We start from the raw sequence: 22500 nt of genomic DNA on the forward strand, positions 1-22500 counted from the left end.
TAGTTGGTAACAACAACTTCAATGCTAATCGGTTGATGTAATCAACTCTGATACTTATGTAGAACTTTATTTATACTATCTTAAAAGGTTGAAATACAAAGTTGACCTTGGCAGGATTTGAACTCAGAAAATAAAGAACCATAACTAAATACTGCAAAGCATTTAGTCTGATGTTTTAATGAATCAGCCAACTCACCATTTTTACAGATATTGTTAATTGGAAGTAGTTTTTAACTTATGAGCCCCTCACTATACCAGAATAAAAGCCTTGAGAAGACTGATATGTGATTTCTACCTGTGTTACACAAATGGAAAAAAAATCATCTTTTGGTGATCTAAAAGTGTTAATTATGAAAAAAACCTCATCCAGCATTTTATTTTAATTCATTAGCTTGTAAAACAAATCTTAGGAGCAGTTACATAAAACAAACAATACATGACATACACACACACGTGTATATATATATAATAATAATAATAATAATAATAATAATAATAATAATAATATTAGATCTTATGATATTAACTTTGTATTATATTATACTTATTTATTGTGCTTTTACTTATTAATTTTTCTATATGTGACAGTGGATTTTCATCGATGAGTTCATGAAACTTGGTTCTTTTCCCTAAAATTATATATATATATATATATATATACATACACGAATTTGATGTAATAAGAGGATAACATTCGAAGAAATGAGTCATTGAACTAGAAAATCACAGGGTGCCAACACAAGAATGGCACACACGCAAAAACACACCATCCACAGATAAAAATCATACAATATAGTTAATTTGCTTTCATTATTTACAATTTGACTATGTATAGATAAAACTTCTACAATCAAGGTAATATACTTGCGTAAGTTTATCTACATTACATATATAGAAATACAAATGAGTGGACAGACGAAAGTGGAATGCAGCACATTCGGCAGGAGTTGCATATATTATTTAATAACAGTTTGACTCAGTTGCATGTTAGTTAGAATTTCATGCACTTATGGAGCAAACCTATCTCATCAGGTATCTAGAGAATAATTAAGGGAAATGATGCAGTCTCGTATCCTTTTACTCATCTTTTAGATGCCTGGAGAGTTTGGTTTGTTCCACAAGCAAATGAAACTATAAGCTGCATAGGGCTGATTCAGATGCTTATGAAATATGTCTAAATATATATATATATGTATACATATTTAGATATATATGTACATGTACATACATATATTGCATATATGTACATACATCTGTGTATATAGATGTATGCATATATATGAATGGAGAGAGATTGGAGAAGAAAGTGACAGGAGAGAGAGATAGAAAGAGAGAGAGACAGACAGACAGACAGACTTAGATAGAGATAGAGACAGAGAGAATATAATATTAACAGCAAAATTCTGAAGTAATTTATTAAAACTAGGAAATGAAAAAGATAAAAACATAAATAAAAATTTCAGTTGGATATGAAAATCAATTATTTCCAACTGTAATGAACACCAAGTAATTAGATCAGTTGAAAGTTTTAAAAAAATATGGTGAAACTGTATGAGTATTTAACAATGGTATGTTGATGTTTTTCATTTCTTTGACGTCGTCAAGTTAAACAAAGAATTCTCTAAATTTCACTCTTTATTGTTTTAAAAATAATTATTCATTAGTCTTAGAGCATTGAGTGAGCAGAAAAAAATTACTAGACTGCTTGTCATACAATATGTTTTAGCTTTGGTTATCTTTTTTCTAAGTTCAATTCCCACCAGGATAATTTTTTTTTTATATTCCTTTGTTATTGATGCACCAAAGTACTGGCAATACACTGGATGTGATTCCATAAACAATATTCTATTCCCCTACAAAACATGGCTTTCTGTCTGTTCAAGAGAGATTGGTATGCATTAGTCTGAGAGAGAAAGACGATGGAATGAATGATACTTAGAGCATTCTCTATTAGAAGACTAAGGAAGTCGTTTGATTATTCATTTGTTTGTATCATGATGACTGTTTTTGCCTGCTTGCATATCTTAGACAAGAAGGAAGTGAGGCTTTATTTTCTTTTTATGGTTATATGCTATTCCTGCAACCAAGTATATGATTCTTTCTTCCAGTACACGATTTCTTTTTTTTTTTTTCTATTCCAGAAGAATGTGGAAGTACAGAGCTTGCAGATGATGTTTTGACAGGAAACACCAAAATCATCAAGAATTACAGCCCAGCCACAAGCAGTAATATCATTGTTTCCAAATAAAGCTCAGCATAGATTGTAACGATACACACACACACACACACACACACACACACACACACACAGAGGCAAACACATGCGTGCATGCACAACCACACATACACACGACTGTGTTGTTTTTATTTTCTCTCTATCAAATTTATCAACGTAGTTCAGCACTGTAACAGAAGACATTTTCCTAATGTGCCACACAGTGGGACTGTACCTTGTTTTGGAACAGTTAAAGTTCAGTTTTATGGAAATGTTTAAGGACTGCCTCCAAGCAAAAGATGCAAAACTAAGAAGGCTGCTAAAGCAAAACAATAAACAACCAGCTTAACTCCTTATTCTATTACAATGAGCATTGTTGAAAGTTTGGATTTTCTTCAGCCACATTCTTGACAATAACACCTGCTATGTACATTTACACGTTACAAAACTTAGTTTTGGTTTTAATGCCTTGATTCTTTAGATTAAAACTGATAAGAAGAAGAAAAAAAAAAACTTTAAAAATTTAATATATTCTAAGTGAGAAACAAGTGCACAGCTTAATCGATATTGCTTGGTAGACACTGAACATGAGAAAATAGAAAAATACCAAGAACTTCTGAGAATTTGGAATTTCCATATGGTTATCATTATCCCAATTGTAAAGAAAAAGCCGTAGGAATAGATGCAAGAAGTTTAAATGGTCGGTTGGTTGAAGATGCTGCATATCAAGATGAAGTTTCTGATAGTATAGATTTGCCTGTTTGCTTGGCACAGCGAGAACTATGAGAATGGTGCTAGATGTCTAAAGTTGTAAACACAGCTTCCTTTCCAGCAGCCTAATACTTACAGAGCAACAACAGAATGCTGAATGAATGGTCTTCAAACAACAACAACAACAATAAGCTTGTTTAGGCGAATGGCCTGAAAATTTTGAGGGAAGGGGCTAGTGGGTTACATCAGCCCCCAATGCTTAGGAGGAACTTATTCGTCAAGCCTGAAAAAATGAAAGGCATTGTGAATCATGTTGAGATTTGAACTCAGAACATAAAACTAGAGGAAAATAATAATAATGATGATGATGATGATGATAAAAATATTAAAATAATAATAATAATATTAATAAAAATAAATATAATAATCATAATAATAAATATATTAATAATAATAATAATAATAATAATAATAATAATAATAAAAATAAACATAATGATATTAATAATAAAAATAATAATAATAATAACAATAATAATAATAATGATAATAATAGGGCACTGCACACATCCTACGCAAAACACTTTTAATACAGTAACCATAAGAGCATCACAGCAAACCACAGCACATACCCAAGGCACACAGAGCTGCGCTCGGTAGTGAAGTGAAAGCACGTTATAAAAATAAAACTACTGAATAATAATAATAATAATAATAATAAATGGGTAGGGAGGAATATGATGCATTGTATAAAATGCTTTTCCCTAGAAACTGTAAGTTTTGTATTTAAAGAATTATGTGTTTAGTGTCTGAAAGAGCTAATAGTGTAAATATTGATTTTAGTTTCTTTATCACCGTTAAATGTTTTATTATTATTTTCTGAGGCAAGAGAATATTTGTAGGAATATTAGGATTAAATATTTTAGTGACTACTGAAATTAAAGTTCAGTGTAATTATTGAGGTAGATTAGAATTTAATTATCTAATTTGGTCATATTTAATATCACTGAGAGCGCAATTTTAAGAGAACTGAGTGAAATAAAAGAAATAAAAAGGATTAAAAGAATATAAGAGGGCCAAGGGAAAATAAAGGAAAGCATGGTCAGAAGATTCGAAACTAGATTCTTAAGCAAATGAAAGATTATTGTGAACGTAGGAGTGGAGTGGCTATGAACATAGGTGCAGGAGTGGCTGTGTGGTAAGTAGCTTGCCTACCAACCACATGGTTCCGGGTTCAGTCCCACTGCGTGGCACCTTGGGCAAGTGTCTTCTACTATAGCCTCGGGCCGACCAAAGCCTTGTGAGTGGATTTGGTAGATGGAAACTGAAAGAAGCACGTTGTATATATGTATATGTATATATGTATATGTATATGTATATATATATATATATATATGTGTGTGTGTGTGTGTGTGTGTGTGTGTGTGTGTGTTTGTGTGTCTGTGTCTGTTTCCCTCAACATCACTTGACAACCGATGCTGGTGTGTTTACGTCCCTGGTTCAGCAAAAGAGACCGATAGAATAAGTACTGGGCTTACAAAGAAAAAGTCCGAGGGTCGGTTTGCTCGACTAAAGGCGGTGCTCCAGCATGGCCACAGTCAAATGACTTGAAACAAGTAAAAGAGCAAAAGAGTAGACTAAAACCATTCATATGATGCTAAGGACCTAATGTAACGAAAGACTCTTCATGCTGGAATGAAATGAGTGGATGCAATTGTTTGGACTCTGGCAAATTGTACAACAAACTGGATGACATTATGCCTGTTCTGTAACTGTACTTTTTAGGTACTGGAGGTAAACATATATACACACACATTTGTACATGCACCCATGTACGTCAATGCAGAAATATACATATACAGACACATTGAGTGAGAAAAAAAGGGAGAGAGAAAGAGACATTACAACTTATTAATTGAACACAACTGACTTCAGCGTTTGTCTTCTTCACATACACATAAATACAGAGGGTGTTATGTCTCAAGCTACTGCTATCTAGCACCTTTGGATGATCTCTACTCAACCGCTACACAACTGCTACTCGACTGCTACTCAACACTCCTACTATGGCCAGACTACCTCTATTTATATGTCTTGGGAGATCCTACTTCTTTGCCTGTGGGCGTTGACACAAGAGGGGAGGAAGGGACAGAAAAGGAAAGGAGAGAGAGGGGAGCAGAAAATAAAAAGTATGAAAATGAGAAAAACATTAAAATGCCTGATGTCAAGTAAATCAGCATTGAATCAGTGATGCCAGCTAGTCAGTGCCAAAAACAGCTGTGCTGAAATGTCCCATGCCCTTTTTTGATGTGGCCTCATACTTGTAGAAAAATCTACCTTGTCTTTTAAGTCTAACATTTTCTAAAGATCTGCTGCTACGAATGTTATTTCTCTCTATTGAGCTCCTTGTTATCTGTCTCTCCTCAACTGAGCTCAAAGGTGAGTTTCTGACATCATTGGTTTTATTTTGGCAGATAAACTCCATTTCTTCTTTATCTTCATTCTATATATACTTCCATAACCATTTTCCCTCTGAACTTTATTCTCTTTTTCTCTTTAAAGTCTACTAATCTAACGTATCATCTTTCTGCTAATTCTTGTCTTTTCACTGCTGTTGTCCCATCTTGTGAGAAGGGTTTCTACTCTGGTGGTTATGCTCTTCATATATATATTTCATGAAACTTTTTTCTTAGTGTTTTCCTGATAAATAGAACTTTAAATTCTTTTTAATCCTGTGTTGATAATTTTATAATTTTTTTTAGGATAGCATATCTTTAGATTTTATTATTTTTTTCCCCCTTTTACTTTATAACCCATAACAAACTAAATAGTTTAATGCTAGTTACTTGTTACCTTATTGAGAATGATTTAAGAAAAAAAACTGCAGTCCTTATCAACAACTTCTTTTATATATAATATTTCATTAGAAGTTCAGAAAGTTTTACTGAGTCTGAAATACAATACAACACAATATTTTACAAGAAGGCAGCGAGCTGGTAGAAACGTTAACATGCTGGGAGAAATGCTTAGCAGTATTTCGTCTATCTTTACGTTCTGAATTCAAATTCCACCAAGGTCAACTTTACCTTTCAGGGTCGATAAATTAAGTACCGTATATATAGACGCAGGAGTGACTGTGTGGTAAGTAGCTAGCTTACCAACCACATGGTTCTGGGTTCATTCCCATTGCATAGCACATTGGGCGAGTGTCCTCTATTATGGCCTCAGGACAACCAAAGCCTTGTGAGTGGATTTGGTAGAGAGAAACTGAAAGAAGCCCGTCGTATATATATATATATATATATATATATACATATATATATATATATATATATATATATATATATATATATATATATATAGATAGATAGATAGATAGATAGATATGCAAGTATCAAATCTTTTGAAAAGTTATAAGTCTTCTCATCGTTTAGAAACGTAATCTCCCATTAACTTGAAGTAAAATCAAGCTATTCACAAGAACTCAGTTCTCACTTAGATAAAATAGCATCAAAAGCTACTATTTCCTAATTTTTCTACCCTTTAATTTCGATTGAAATCCTGTAGGCATAGCTATGCAATTAAGAAGTTTGTTTCCCACCCATGCTGTCTCAGGTTCAGTCCCACTGTGCAGCATCTTGGGCAAGTGTCTTCTACTACAGCCTTTGGCCAACCACAGCTTTGTTAGTGGATTTTGGTTGGTAGAAACTGTGTCTTTCATGTTTATGTATGTGTACGAAAATGCTTGTGTCTCCTTGTCTGGAATTCACAACATAGTTACAAACAAGCATCTAGTTACAAACGACCAGCCCCTCTTGCTATGGAACTGCATACATAAGACCAAATCTAAAACTTCAAATTATTCCATGGTTCCTTTTATGGGTTTTTTTTTTTTTTTATCAAAAGAGATGTTTTTCATTTTTGTTTATTAAAAGATATTTATGCCTTAGGCAGAACTGAAGATATTGATGAATATTAAGATATGACCAAAACTTTGTCTTTTCAAAGTCTGATTTGAGATGTGAGGTTTGTTAAACTTTAATAATAGAGTAATTGTTTGACTATGGCAACACTTATATGAAAACAGGTACCAGGGATATACTAAGTTCGTATTTAATATGCCATTTAGATCTTCTACCCTCCTACTAAAAACCCCAAACCTTCTGCTACTGTTTGAAGTGATAGATTAGTTGAGTTATGAAAGCACTAAACAATATGACTTGCAGTTTTTGTTTTGGTTTTTAATATTCTGAGTTCAAATTTCACTTATGCCACTTTCTCTTCTGTTTTTCTGGGTTCAATGAAATAACCATCGCTCAAGAATTTGGACTGGAGCCAGTGTAATCAACCAATCTCTCTCCTCAAAATAATGATCATTTATATTTATCCCTTAAAAATTTGCATCCTTGTATTAATGAAAGAGGTCATTCTAATAAGATGAGTTGCTAATGTCTTTGAGAAATGCATGAATGCCCCATCACATGCTCATTTTATAAATGTGAGAGACCTTGTAACCCACGTAAGAAATCAATATAAAGTATAGAAAACTACGAGAAACAACACCTTGCATAACATTCCAATAATAATCTTCCAACTTTTATCCATCTATTTAAAAAAAAGCCTATAAAACTTCAGAATCATTAAAAAGATAATGCTTGATTGATCTTTTATTGTAAGTAATTGTGTACTGTTGAAATGTTAGTGATAATCGAGTGAAGATATTTTCAAGATGAAGAAAATAAGATTAGGAACATCAACAATTTTTATTACATTTTTGTTTAATTCCGTAAAACGTTAAGACATTTTACTAAATTAAAGATTGTTGAATTTGGTAACAAAAGCAGCTTTCATTCGATTTCATTATTATTTTTTTTTTTTTACTATGATTTGAATCAATGAAATACTGCATGGAAAAGCGATCAAAAATAAGTAGATAAATAACCAAAATAAAAAAAATTCTATAGTTTGTCTAATAGTAAAGATCAATGGAACTAATAAAATACTAAATACAATTGACTTTTAAAAGATTATTCTTAAAAGAGCATCAAATGGTATAGACCTGACATTTAATTGTAATAATACTCAGTTGAACATAGTGACTTTTCATTGCTATTTTTTCATGTTGCCAATACCAAGATTTGCATCATGACCAACAGACATCCATTAGTTATTTGACATGGTCTGTCCCTGTGTATCTGTTTGTGAATGTATATATATACACACACGCTCGTATATATGTATGTATGTTAGGGAGAGAGACACTAGTATATTCTTATATGAATTAGATTATGATTTTCGAAATGAAATGCTTTTAAATAACATTCATGAATATATCCTGTTGATTTGCTTAATACTTATATGAAAATTTCTATGAATCTTATTGTGCACTGTTGTGCACTGTTATGCACCTACAGTTTGAGATTTTTACCATCCAATGTATATATAGACGCACTTGATTATGCATACACACACATATTTATATACTATATATAATATGATACAATATGTGAATAGCTTCATATATATATATATATATATATATATATATATATATATATATGTTGTTTTTATATTATATATTAATATAATGCATACACATGCACACACACACACACAAATATATATAGGTATGTCTGCGCAGTCAAGCAGTTTGCTTCTCAACCACATGATATCAAGTTCAATCCTATGGTATGGCACCTTGGGCTAGTGTCTAAGCAAGTTATATTTGCTGTCCAAACTGATTGATGTATAACAGAGTTAAAGCACTATAACACCATCATCATCATTGATGGCATCATTTAACATCCACCTTCCCTGCTGGCACAGGCTGGATGGTTTGACAGGGTCAGGGATATTCTTTTCTACTCTAGGTACAAGGCCCGAAATTTTGGGGGAGGGGGCCAGTCGATTAGATCGACTGCAGTACACAACTGGTATTTAATTTATTGACCCTGAAAGAATGAAAGGTAAAGTCGACCTTGGTGGAATTTGAACACAGAACGTAAAGACAGGTGAAATCCCGCTAAGCATTTTGCCTGGCATGCTAACGTTTCTGCCAGCTCACCACCTTAGGGTCAGTCATATTGGAGGATTGCCTCATGCACCAATGTCTACTTTGGTATCGTTTCTATAGCTGGATGTCCTTCTTAATACCAACCACTCTACAGAGGGTACTGTGTGCCTTTTCATGACCCCCAGCTCTAGTGAGATCACCAAAGAATTCACAAGTAAAAATCCCTTGAGAGTGTAGGGGTGCAGTATTGCAGAAGGTGGCTTTGTGCCAGATTTAGAGAGGCTGATGTAGGAAAGGGGGACAAGAACATGTGTTTTACTGTAGAAAAAATATGGATACCCCAGGTGGAAAGAGAGATGGCATGGTAAAAATAAGGTGGCAGTGCATACCTTAAAAATAAAGGTGTATAAAGATAGAATAAGGGTAGAAAATTGAGGTATGTAGGTTCACAAGAGAGTAAGGAGAAAGGAGAGTAAGGTGGTGAGCTGGCAGAAACATTAACGAGCCGTGCTAAATGCTTAATGGTATTTTGTCTGCTGCTACGTTCTGAGTTCGAATTCCGCCGAGGTTGACTTTGCCTTTCATCCTTTCGGAGTCGCTTAAATAAGTACCAGTTACGCACTGGTCTGTCCTTATTTGTCTCCTCTGTGTGTAGCCCCCTGTGGGAGGAGAGTGAAAGATGGTTTAGGTGAGGAGTGAACTGAAAGCAGTAAATGGTGAACATGGATAGAAGCATGGGCAATGGTGAGGTTTAGTTTGGGGGTATGTAAGGAAAATAGCAGTGGGTCATAGAGGAGGAGGCAATAAGTGATAATACATTTATATAAAAGAACATTGTCAAATTTTCTATGATAGTGATAATATTTTAAATATTTTGCCATAGCCGGCAAACTTAGGTCTCCTGGAATTATTGCCATCAAAGGCCAGAATATGATACTTTCATTATCAAAAATTTAACTTTAATCTAAAGATTAAAATAACAAATGATAAATAAGGATAATACATAAATTCTGTCATTATCGAAATGTGAACATTAACTCATTCAAATAAATTCTTCTGTTTCTAAAATACTGCAATTATTATAATGAACCGACACTATATAGATTCCTATTGAGAGAGAGAAGGTAATTGAAAATGAAAGTATTTAATGGGAAGTAAAATGAAAATGCTTACAATCTGCAATTATGTCATTTTTATCCTTCATTTTTGGTTTAACTTTTTCAAAGGCTGACTTTAAAAGTGGTACAATTTTTGAATTTGCTGTTGTTTTGAAAATGTGTAAAATTTTTCAGTGTTATGTAAAATTTGAGTTGGCATTTCTTTTTCTACACATCACAAAATGATAGAAATGTCAATGTGTTTTATGCATTTCAAGGCATATTATATATATATATGAATAAACACAGTATATGTATATTCATAGACTTATATATTTGAAGCATGTATGTGTGTGTGTGGTGGATAGATGGATAGATGGATGGATATAAATGCATACAAACACATACATGTGCATTCATAAGTGAGATTGCAGTTGTGGCCAGTGACACACGAGAGGCACCCATACCGGTGACATGTGAGAGGCACCTGTGCCAGCAGCACATAGAAAGCACTAGTGTTGGTGACACATAAGAAGCACCCAGTACAGTCTGTAGAGTGGTTACCATTAGGGAGGGCATCCAGCCATAGAAACTGAGCCAGCATAAATTGGAGCCTGGTGCAACTCACCAGCTTACCAATTCCAGGCAAACCGTCTTACTCATGCCAGCATAGAAAACGGACGCTAAAGGATGTTGATGATAATGATATATATACATTCACACATGTTATATATGTAAACACATGTGTATGTATATATATGTGTGTATATATATATATATGTATATATATATATATATATATATATATATATATATATATATATATATATATATATATATATATATATATATGCATACATACATATATATATATGTATGTGTATATATGTATATATAGTTTTGAGTTAAAACTATTGGAAAGGTTGCAAGACAACGAAAATTTCAGAAAAAAAATAAGTTGCAATTTTACCAGTGTGTGTGTTAAACAATAAGGCACTAAAAGAGAATGACTCTCCCCAGACACAACAGAATATGTTTCAACACACAAACTCACATAAAGAATCTTGCAAACCAAATCCCAAAACGAAATATCTATCTATTTATCTATCTATCCATCCATCTATCTATCAATGTATATATATATATATATGTATACAAGTATATATATGTATAATATATGCACATATACATATGTATACACACACATATATATATATATATATATATATATATATGTATGTATAAATATATATATGTGTAAATGTTTAGAGAAAATATCTCAAGGTACCACATACGGGGATCAAACCTAGGAGCTCCTGTTTTACTGCTGGTTTCTTACCATCTTGGCAGTGCCTTCCAATAAAATAAAATAGGTTTCATAATGAACTTCTTAATCACTCCAAAAAAGTGCACTTAAATCCAGTCACCCATATTTGTGCCTATATAATTATGAACATATTCTTACACACACACACACACATGTGGACACACATACATGCACATATATCACATGAGATATACACATGATTTAAACCCATTCATTTGAAGAATACAAAGACTTGCAGAAATTCTTTATCTTTTTAGATAGCTTCACATATCTCATTCGTATACTCACATATATATACACATCCACATATATTATGGTATAAAAGTAGGCTTGCAGAATGCTGAAAGAATTATTGAAGAAAACTTATTTAAAACTCCAGTACATTTAGCTATCAATATAAAGGGAATCTATATGTACAAAGCAGAGAAGAGTAATATCAATTTTCATTCATCTATCTAAGTATATGTAAGTATACATACACACACATTTATACATACATACATACATATATATATATATATATATATATATATATATATGCACTTATATTGCTTATATGCATATGTGTGTGTATGTATACATAGATACAGACATGCATATTTTTATATATATATGCATGTCTACTCACATTGTATATACACAGTCAGTCACATATATATACATCTATATATAAATGTTTGTTTCAGCTTTTATTATAAATATTCTCCTATACTTCCCTCAGTAGCCTTGTAAATTTATTTCTATAATTGTATAGCACATTTACAACTGCCACACTGAAGAATTCTATCACAGAATTTTTATTCAATGAACTTCTCTTTCTATTTCTATTGATGATTTCAACTGACAAAAGTCTATTGAAATTTTCTCTTTGTATTTTTGGAAATTTCAGAGGCAATAGAATTTGATGTTTATTTTGAAGCTATTTGCTGAAACTGAGAATCCTTTCTCGCCTTTAACATAGCAAAGATATTGTTACATACATACAGAATGTTTCATAGGAAAACTTCACAGAAAACTTTACCATAATGATGAAAACTTTGTGTGACTATTGAATGGAATTTATACAGCTAATAAGAAAGAAATCCAATACTTCTTTATTGTGGATCAAATAACATTGGAAATCTAAAATGTTACTCTCAATCACTTCTAAATATGGAGATTAAATTTTCTGTTACTATTAGAAGAGTGGGTTGTGGGATTATAATGTTTATCTGGTAGCATAAAAATATGTTTGATAATAAATATCAAGTATTGAAATATAAAGTTGGTGTTTCTTTTTTTTAACCCAGATAATGATTAATTTTCGTATAAATTGTGTCAATCTGGAAAAATTTCAACCTGGTTTATTTAGTTCAGCAACAGCTCTATCTATTATAATGTTGAATTTTCTCAATAATTTGCTTGGTCTCTTAACAATGGTAGATATTCAAAAGAACGTTGAGTATTCCCTACAATTTACCATTATGAATTAAGGAAAACAACAGAACATTGAACTACCAGCATTACAACTTTTAATGCATTTTTGACTCTGCCATTCTTCTCTTAAGCAATAAATACTAGTAATGTAATATAATAGAAGAAATCACATGCCACCTTGGGCAAGTATCTTAGACTATAATACCCCAAGTCAACCAAGGCCTTATGAGTGGACTTGGAAGAGGGAAACTGAAAGAAGCTCATCATGTGTACACACACACACACATATATGAGTGTATGTGTGAGAGCATAAGTGTATATATATATATGTATGCAAGTGTACATATGTGTTTACAACCATCATATGATGGTTGTAAATGAGTATCCTGTCGGTTGCTCATTAGGCAACCTTGTCATGACAGTTTCAATAGCTTCATGGCAGATGGTCCACCATTTGCTTTGATCTGCAGCAAGAATTTCCAGATCCATAGGAAGATCGTTGCATCTTTGCAGGGTGGCAGCAACTTGATTCTTGTATCTCTTCCTCTGTCCTCCAATGGATCATTGAACTTCAGTCAGTTCCCAGGATAATATGGAGGAGACAAGAGAGGTGAGGGTGTCCTGATGTGATGACCAGTGCAAGGAAGGTGATGCTGATAATTAAAGATTCAATGCTGAAGGAGTTACAGCATTTCCAAGATGGTTCAGTGTGAAATCCTGTCTTCCTATAAGACACCCAAGATGCATTGGAGACATCTGATGTGAAAGAATTCAAGAATCTTCAGGTACCTGCAGTAAACCACCCAGTTTTGTACATTATGTAAAAAAAATGGATAAAACAATGGCCTGACAAACAGTGAGTTTCATGGGAATGGTCAGATTCTTGTTGAAGAACATTTTGGTCGGAAAAATGACCAAAAGAAACAGATGCCTTCTATATTCAAACATTGGACCTCCTCACCGACAGTGCACTTTGTGGAATACTCGACCACTCCTATGTTAAGTCAATAAGCAAGAAATTCAGTTGATTGAGTAATTGAACAATCATTGCTGAACCTGACAGGGGATCCATCATTGATGCAGCCATGTTGATTCAACCAACAACTTTTTGCACATGAAATTTATTGTTTAGTGCTAAAAAAACAAACTAAAAAAACAGTCATGTATTTGTTGGAGCTGATCCAGTTGGCCAACCATTCCCACAAAAATTCTGGTTTTTGCATCTATGTTAATAAACAATAATTACAATAATTAGAGTAACAGAATATAAGATAAAATGGGCAAAGGACTAATGAACTTGCTATATTTAGTTTTATTAATCTAGATTCTAAGTTCAAATGAATACCAGTAATAAACTTGGAGATTTATTCAAATGATGCACATAAGTCATTTGGCTAATTTTTACAAAATCATATTTGAATTATTTATTTTCTATTAAAAGAAAAAATCTGTTATGACGGTAACAGAATATGATGGGTTAATAAAGACATTATACTTATAAAGATGAGCTTATTCTTGTGCAAGTATTCAAGACAGATAAACTATGTATGAGTATATGTGTGTATACATATGTGTGTGTATATATATGTGAATACACACACACACATATATATACATATTAAAACGTAGTTTTGTTTGTTTTTAATTGTTTCTTTTTCTTTTGACTTTCTAAAAATAACACACCAATCTGTATAGAATATATTAACTAGTTGTCTCATATATGACAGCAAAATAATATAATTTCAGTTTTGTGAAGTTTTTGGAATTTGGCTTAAAAATATTAAAATAATTTCATTCTGTTAATTTTCTTTGAAATGAAATGTGAGGAAATCTCAAGTCAGGAATACTGATATGGAAATAGGAAAAATAGTAGTAGTAGTAGTAGTAGTGGTAGTAGTAGCAGTAGTAGTAGTAGTAGTAGTAGTAGTAGTAGTAGTAGCAGTAGTAGTAGTAACAACAACAACAATCATTAGAATACAGTGAAAAATTTATGGCAGTTAGTTTTATAACTACCAGATATTTCCTCTAGGCAATTCTTGTTTTTCATTTTAGTTGATTCTTTCAGAAGAAATGATAGCTGATGGATATAAATTTTAATTTATTTAACTTTTGTTTATTTTGTTTGTTAAAATAAAATTAATCAATAAATGCTAGTTAGCTACTATTCGAATAAAGGTAATAAAATAAAAGTACTGCATAAATATTTACATATATTCACTGATATGTTTTTCATATTTTTTTTATGTCAACTGCAAATAAATTCAGAAGTGATATCTATATATTTTTGATAAAAACTTAAATATTGTTGTAAATTTATGACAGGAGGATATTAGGAAGCGTATATGATGTTTGAATATTTTATCTAGTAAGGATGGTGGAATAATTTAAGCAGAAGTGAGTTACACTAAAAGAAAGAAAAAAAAAAACAACTAATAGTATTTCGTTATATATTCCTATATTCTGCTTTCATATCCCACAGGGACTGAATTTAATCTTTATGGGACAAATGAATAAATAGATAAATAAACAATGATGAAGAGTTATGGATAAAGAGCTGGCAGAATTGCCAAAGTGCTTAGCAACATTTCTTCCAGCTTTATGTACTGAGTTCAAAATAATGAGACAAAATAAGGACCAGCTGAACACCAGAATTAATATAACCAACTAGCTCCCTTCTCGCAGATTCCAGGTTTTGTGCCTATAGTTGAAAGTATTATTATTGCTGTTGTTTTTCTAATATTATCCTATATAAATAATAATATATTTTGTTGATTGCTTGTGGAACTTTTTAGAACTGGATTACACATCGTTTTAATCCCAGAAGCACAGGTATAATATTTTCCTGCAACATATTTGTCTGAACCTGAAGTTAAATAATGGTCGGTTTTAGTTTTTCCTCTGAAATACTGAATTAGGTAAATTTACGAATATACTTTATAAAAAAAGAAAATTGCAACACATATAGGCTAGCTTTATGGAATATCGCTGTAATGCATCAATGGCCTGGAAATCACTCTTCTAGAATAAAAATGATGATTTGTATAGTAAGGAGGGACCTTCATTTGTGAAACAATCTCTCATTATACTGTGAAATGAACAGAAAGTAATTCAGGCATAAGATATAAGAGCTATTAAAATAATAACTGATATAATTATATTTATCATTAAAGAAATTCAAAGGATGTATAAACAAGTGCTTATTACCAAAGCAAATTTTCTTTTCTTTCTTTAAAGAGTAGTAAAGTATACCCCTATGACTCTAAATTCAATGTGTTTTCAAGCTGTTTTAAATTAAAATAACATAATTCTCTTCTAATTTGCTAAAATGTCAATAACAGAGCAATGATTTCTGTCTTTACTTTTGATTCTTCTTTCTTTTTGAAAAAATTAATGTCTTTCACATCAACAAACCAATTACTCAGTCACTAATATTTTGAGGATGAAGTTTTTTTTTTCGGTATTTTATTTACTTTTCTTAGATTTTTTATTAAAAGATATCAATAAAGTTCCTATTTTAAATACATCATTTTTACAAGTGTTCAGTAAACAGTTGGAAAGATTCATTTTTATTCCTTGCCTGACTTTTTTCTACTTCTCTCCGACTTGCAGATTTTGTTCCTAAAGCTAAAAATTAAATGATGCAAAGAGAAATATAAATAAATAAATATATAGATAAATAAATAAAACAGAATAAAAGAAATAATAATATCCAAAAGTGAAATGAAAAATGCAAAATATCTGAGTAATTTTTTTTACAATATATGTAAAATGAAAAAAATAGTATTTGTATGTATGTGTGTGTGGAGGGGGTATGTGTGAGGAGGAATATTTTGATTCAGTTCATATTTAGGACAATTTTAATTAAATGCTAATATGCAGAAACTAAATAACCTGATATTTAATATTAATGGCACAGAAAGCAAGAATCTTGGATGGTGCTTCTTAAAAAGAAAATAGAAAAATAGAAAATAAAAATTGTAGCCATTAAAGAGAACAGCAGGATGCAACTGAACAGACGGGAAGCCAACATCTATCAGCTATTTTTATAGAAATGCTAGTCTTGTATTTTCAATAGAGTATGGTGAAAAAACAAACAAAAAGAAAAACACAATCTTTGATTAGTTGCGTTTATCTGTAGAAAATCCTCCCAAAGGGTTGTCTAAAATTTTTTAAGTCTGTGTGAATAGAAATATAACTGAAAGTGGTATTTTATTCTAATAATCTCAGAAGGATAAAAAGTAAAGTTGACTTGGGTAAGTTTTGAACTCAGAACAGAAAATGCCAGAACAAATACCCAATTCTATCAATCCTTGACATTATAACAAGGTTAATAATGGTTTCAATTTTTGGCCCAAGGCCAGCAATTTCAAAGTAAGGGGTAAGTTGGTTAGATTGATCCCCAATACTTAACTGGTATTTATTTTATTGACCCTGAAATGATGAAAGGCAAAGTTGATCTCGACAGGATTTGAACTCAGAATGTAAAGACAGACAAAATGCCATCAAACCATTTTTTGTTTGCCTGCTGACTCTGCTAAGATGGTGATTCTGCTGACTCATCAACTTAACAATAATAATCCTTTCTACTAAAAGCACAAGGCCTGAAATTTGTGGGGAGGGATAAGGCGATTACATCAACTCCAGTGTTTCACAAATGTATCAATTCCACTGCATCTTAATTTCTCCTCATTCGTTTATCTGCTGGCTGTGGAGGGGGAAGAGACTACCTATGGCCTTTGGAGCCTTCTTAGACCAGCAAAACTGATGCTTTTACCATTTCTCTTGAACTTTTGTTACGACTGTATGAAATTCATCTATGCATATATGTGTGTGCGAACATATGTGTGTCTGTGTGTGCTGGTGTGTACACATGCACACTATACGAGTTTCTTACATTCTTTCATGGAATCAGTGTCACCATGGATTTGGCTGGGAATGTAGTTGATTAAATATATTGTTAGTTTTCTACTTTCACTGGTAATTGATACATTGATCTGGCCTGGGTTGGAACTTGGTACTGAAGAGATCAAAGTAAATAGCATAACTTCAATCTGCTTGCTAACATCTCAGCTCTCTTTCTACACATTTATTATATATAAATCATGAAAACATCCTATAAATTTAATGGTTTGTTGAATTACCACTGAATGGCCCATGTTTAAAGTGTGTTAATCTATCATAGTCTCACCTTATCTAAACTATTAAGCAGTATTTGGCTCACGATTTCCAAAGTTGTGGGTTCAATTCCATGACTAGTTAAAATGAGCAAAGTACTTCTTAACAAATTATTCTAAGTTACTCATCTACAATTGACTACCCATCAGTTACTAGTGCAGCCCTTTTTTCCTCCACCTATAACATCCTGCTTATCCATCTGGGTCAAGGATGACAGGGACAAAATGTCTGAATCTGCTCATGACCACATAAGAACCTAAAACAATCAGCTTGGTAATACATACAAGGCCAAACTCGATCATGAATGATGGCTGCTTGTACAAGGCTATTGACTACAACTATAAACTGCCGACACTGGGGTTGAAATAACATGGGAATTAAACATGTAGTGCAAACCCAGTTCTTCAAAAACACTTATACATTATAAAAATTAATTACATAAATCAACATTATCTTTTAAATGTAATTGTTATTTTTAATACCGATTCTTCTTTTGGGTTATTTATTTTCACTTGCAAAAATATAATTAACTGGAATTTGTAGTCTGGCAAATTATGAAAACTATTGATCTATGTGTTAGTCTTATTTGTGATATTACTTCAATGAATGTATAAATATTTATGAACAGTATAAATAAGAGGCCATATATTGTATAGTTGTAATTTAGGAAGAATTCTGAGTTTGACTTTTAAAATACTTTAGTCATGTTAATAAACTTGTCTTGCAAGAAGCATAGAATAACTTATGTAGTATAATGAGATAAGATGATTTCTAAATGTTAATGAGTATTTAATAATATATGTTTCCTGAAGAAGAGTTCTGTTTAAAGACAAATGACCTGCATTTTGTATTCATGGATTCAGAATTCTGGAAGCTATCTAATATTAAAGAATTTACAAGATGGCCTTACGCCATCTCATTCAGTTTTATCTTTGAATCTTTAACATATATGCTGATTCTTTTCCAACCAATTTACATACAGAGAAGAACTAATGAACTTAAAAAGCAAATTAACAGTCAACTTAATTAAAAATTAGCAGTGTAAAAGGGTAACTGAGTCTAGGCCTCACACTTAAAGCTATTTTCCAATCATTCATCTCCTAAGCCTTATGAGATCCCTTTTTACCTGCATTTCTCCAACCTAGATTCAGCTTACTTCAAATGAATTAAGCTCACTAGTTCAAAAGGGCCTGCAATTGAACATGGGTGCTGTCCCTTTTCTCAGACTATTTAAAAAATAGAACAATCACTGTAGTCCATGGATATAAATTTAACATTTTGACTTAATACAGGAAATTTTATATCATTTGAACAATTGTTCAACAACTCTGTGCCATTTTTCCTTATGGGTCTGTCGGGGTGGCAACTTTTTCTAACCTCCTATCTTAAGACAACATACCTCGAGTAGATGAGCTACAGGTAAAAACTCCACAGCAATCTCCATCTAATCACACTGTATTTTTGCAAATTATCTTTAATAATTATTTAAAAAAAAAACCCTGAAGAATACACTGGATGATAACATTATGTCCGAATGAAACTAAGACAGGATGTTCATGGCCAGATTGTCTGTACATGATAAGATAGATCTGTTTATGATTAAAGCTGACCTGGTGCTAAACACATCTCAGTTGCCATTGTATAATACATCCAACACTCCTAACACTACCGCCATTTGGTAGAACTACTTTAGCAGACAGACTTAGGCTATTCCAAGATAGAGTCACCACCACCAAGCACTGCTGCCATTGCCATTACTCCCAACACCACCATCAGCACCACTACAATAAGCGGTGTCCATTGAAGTATAATAGACCTTGCTTACTGTCACCACCTACACCAACACCATCATCATTACTGTCACCACAAGCCACCAAATACAGCTGGTGTACACACACACATGCACATGAGTATGGCAGGCGTCTTTCAGTTTCTTATATTTTACTGCCCACAAGGGGCTACACACAGAGGGGACAAACAAGGATAGACAAACGAATTAAGTCGATTATATCGACCCCAGTGTGTAACTGGTACTAATTTAATTGATCCCTGAAGGATGAAAGGCAAAGTCGACCTCGGTGGAATTTGAACTTAGAACGTAGTGGCAGATGAAATACCGCTAAGTATTTCGCCCGGTGTGCTAACGTTTCTGCCAGTTCGCCACCTTTTCTTTCAGTTTATGTCAACCAAATTCACTCACAAGGCTTTGGTCAGCCTGAAGCTGCAGTAGAAGACACTTGCAAAAAGGGTGCCATGCAGTGGGACTGAACCCAGAACCATGTGGTTGGGGAGCAAGCTTCTTACCACACAGTTATACCTGTGCCTCTTTTTATCAACGAAATAGTTCGTTTCTGATTTTACAGTAAAGTGATTTGGGTTTACATTAAACTAAAAAAAAAAAAATTGCAATGCGTGCGTGTGTATGTGTGTGTGGGTGGTTGGGGGAGGGTCTGTGTGTGGGGGTGGGGTGATGGTGGTGTATTTCTGTTGTAATACTGGGTAACTTGGCACAGAAAACAGACAGATCAATTTAACCTCTTACTGAAACAACTGTTGCGTTTAGCATACAAATGTTGTGAGGAAGAGGAAGAAAGAGACCAAGGAGAAAGGGGGGGATGGATGGTTTTGGTGGTGGTGGTGGTGGGAGGGGTCGGTGGCAGCAGCGGCGGCGGTGGTGGTGGCAGTGTTTTGCTAATGGTTGTGACAGAGTCAGTAAAACAATTGCCATCAGTCGTAAGAGCTACAATATTACCAACATCAATATTCATCATCAAAACTGCCTGATCATGGAAAAAAACTTTCATCGTCCCCTCTCATCCTCCTCCTCCGCTTCATCATCATCATGAACATCACTGTTGTCATTTTTAGTATCATGGTAAAAGGGACTGTGCATATATGTGTGTGTGTGTGTCATCATCATCATCATCATCATCGTTTAACGTTCGCTTTCCATGCTAGCATGGGTTGGACGATTTCACTGAGGACTGGTGAGCCAGATGGCTACACCAGGCTCCAGTCTGATTTGGCAGAGTTTCTACAGCTGGATGCCCTTCCTAATGCCAACCACTCCGAGAGTGTAGTGGGTGCTTGGCGTTAGGAAGGGCATCCAGCTGTAGAAACTCTGCCAAATCAGATTGGAACCTGGTGTAGCCATCTGGTTCACCAGTCCTCAGTGAAATCGTCCAACCCATGCTAGCATGGAAAGCAGACGTTAAACGATGATGATGATGATTATATATATATATATATATATATATATATATATATATATATATATTCATAGGTATATATGTGCATGTATGTATATAGATGTGTGTATGAGTATATGATTATGTATTTATGTATGTCTCTATGTAGGTACATACTAATTTTAGTACTTAGATTTGTAGACATATATAAATAGTAGCTATATATGTGTTGCAGCTTTGAGTAAAAGCTTGTATATCTATGTATGAATGTGTGTGTGTGTGTGTATGTAACTGTTTGCATGTGAGTATACATATATAAGTATATGAGCTTAGTATGTGTATGCATTGTGTATGTGCATATATATATATATATGTACATATACTTGTATATATGCATGTATATGTATGTGTCTATATGTGAGTGTCATTGTCTATATATATATATAGGTATGCAATAGGTATGTATATATATATATATATATATATATATATATACACACGTGTGCATATGTATATTTAGGCTTTGGGTTGTATATATTTGGGTGTCTAAGACTATCAGATAATATTTTCTTCAAACTCATACGAGTGTATATGGGTCTGTTTGATAATGTGTGCACTAATTGTGGTAAGCACTTGAATGGTCACAGGAATTCTGGTGCCAGCTTGAACTTTTGCTTATCACTGCTGAATTTGTAAGGAAAATTCCCTCCTCTTTCACCCCACGATCCTTCATCTCTCTCTTTTTCTTTGTCTTCTTTTCATCTTTGCCTGCTTCTTTAGTCCTCTTTGAATACATAAATAATTACGATAGCGATCTACGAAATTTATTCTCTCAGATCTCTACCCTAATATATATTGCTAACAGCCCTTTAAATTTCAACGGCTCTTCAAATATACTGACTTGCTCTGCCGATGCTTGTCAAAGTGAATCGATTTGAAATGTTTTCTCTTCTGTTTGGAATCACCTGAAGAGAGCAGATTATTTTCATGATGTAATAGTTGTAATCAAAAAGTAATCAATAAAGATACTGCTGAAACAGTTGTTATGAATCTTCAAACTCCTTGTGTGTTCTTTTTTTATCTATATATATATTTTTTTATTTGCTTCAGTCATTTGACTGCAGCCATGCTGGAGCACCCCATTTAGTCAAAGAAATCGATCTCAGGACTTAATCTTTCTAAGGCTAGTATTCATTCTATTGGTCTCTTTTGCCAAACCACTAAGCTACAAGACATAAACACACCAACATCAGTCGTCAAGCGATGGTGGGGGAACAAACACAGACTCACATATACATATATATATACATGAATATATGATAGGCTTCTTTCAGTTTCTGTCTAACAAATCTGCTTGC

General features: G+C 32.9%; 1 protein-coding gene across 1 annotated transcript in view; it reads right to left on the reverse strand.

Annotated features, from left to right (window-relative positions):
- The window catches only part of LOC106872298 (neurotrimin), a 233675-nt gene that overhangs the window by 1511 nt on the left and 209664 nt on the right, over positions 1-22500 (reverse strand). The gene's annotated exons all lie outside the window — the stretch shown is intronic.

This window comes from Octopus bimaculoides, chromosome 12 (genome assembly GCF_046866305.1).
Source record: "Octopus bimaculoides isolate indiv1 chromosome 12, ASM4686630v1, whole genome shotgun sequence".
NCBI lineage: Eukaryota > Metazoa > Mollusca > Cephalopoda > Octopoda > Octopodidae > Octopus > Octopus bimaculoides.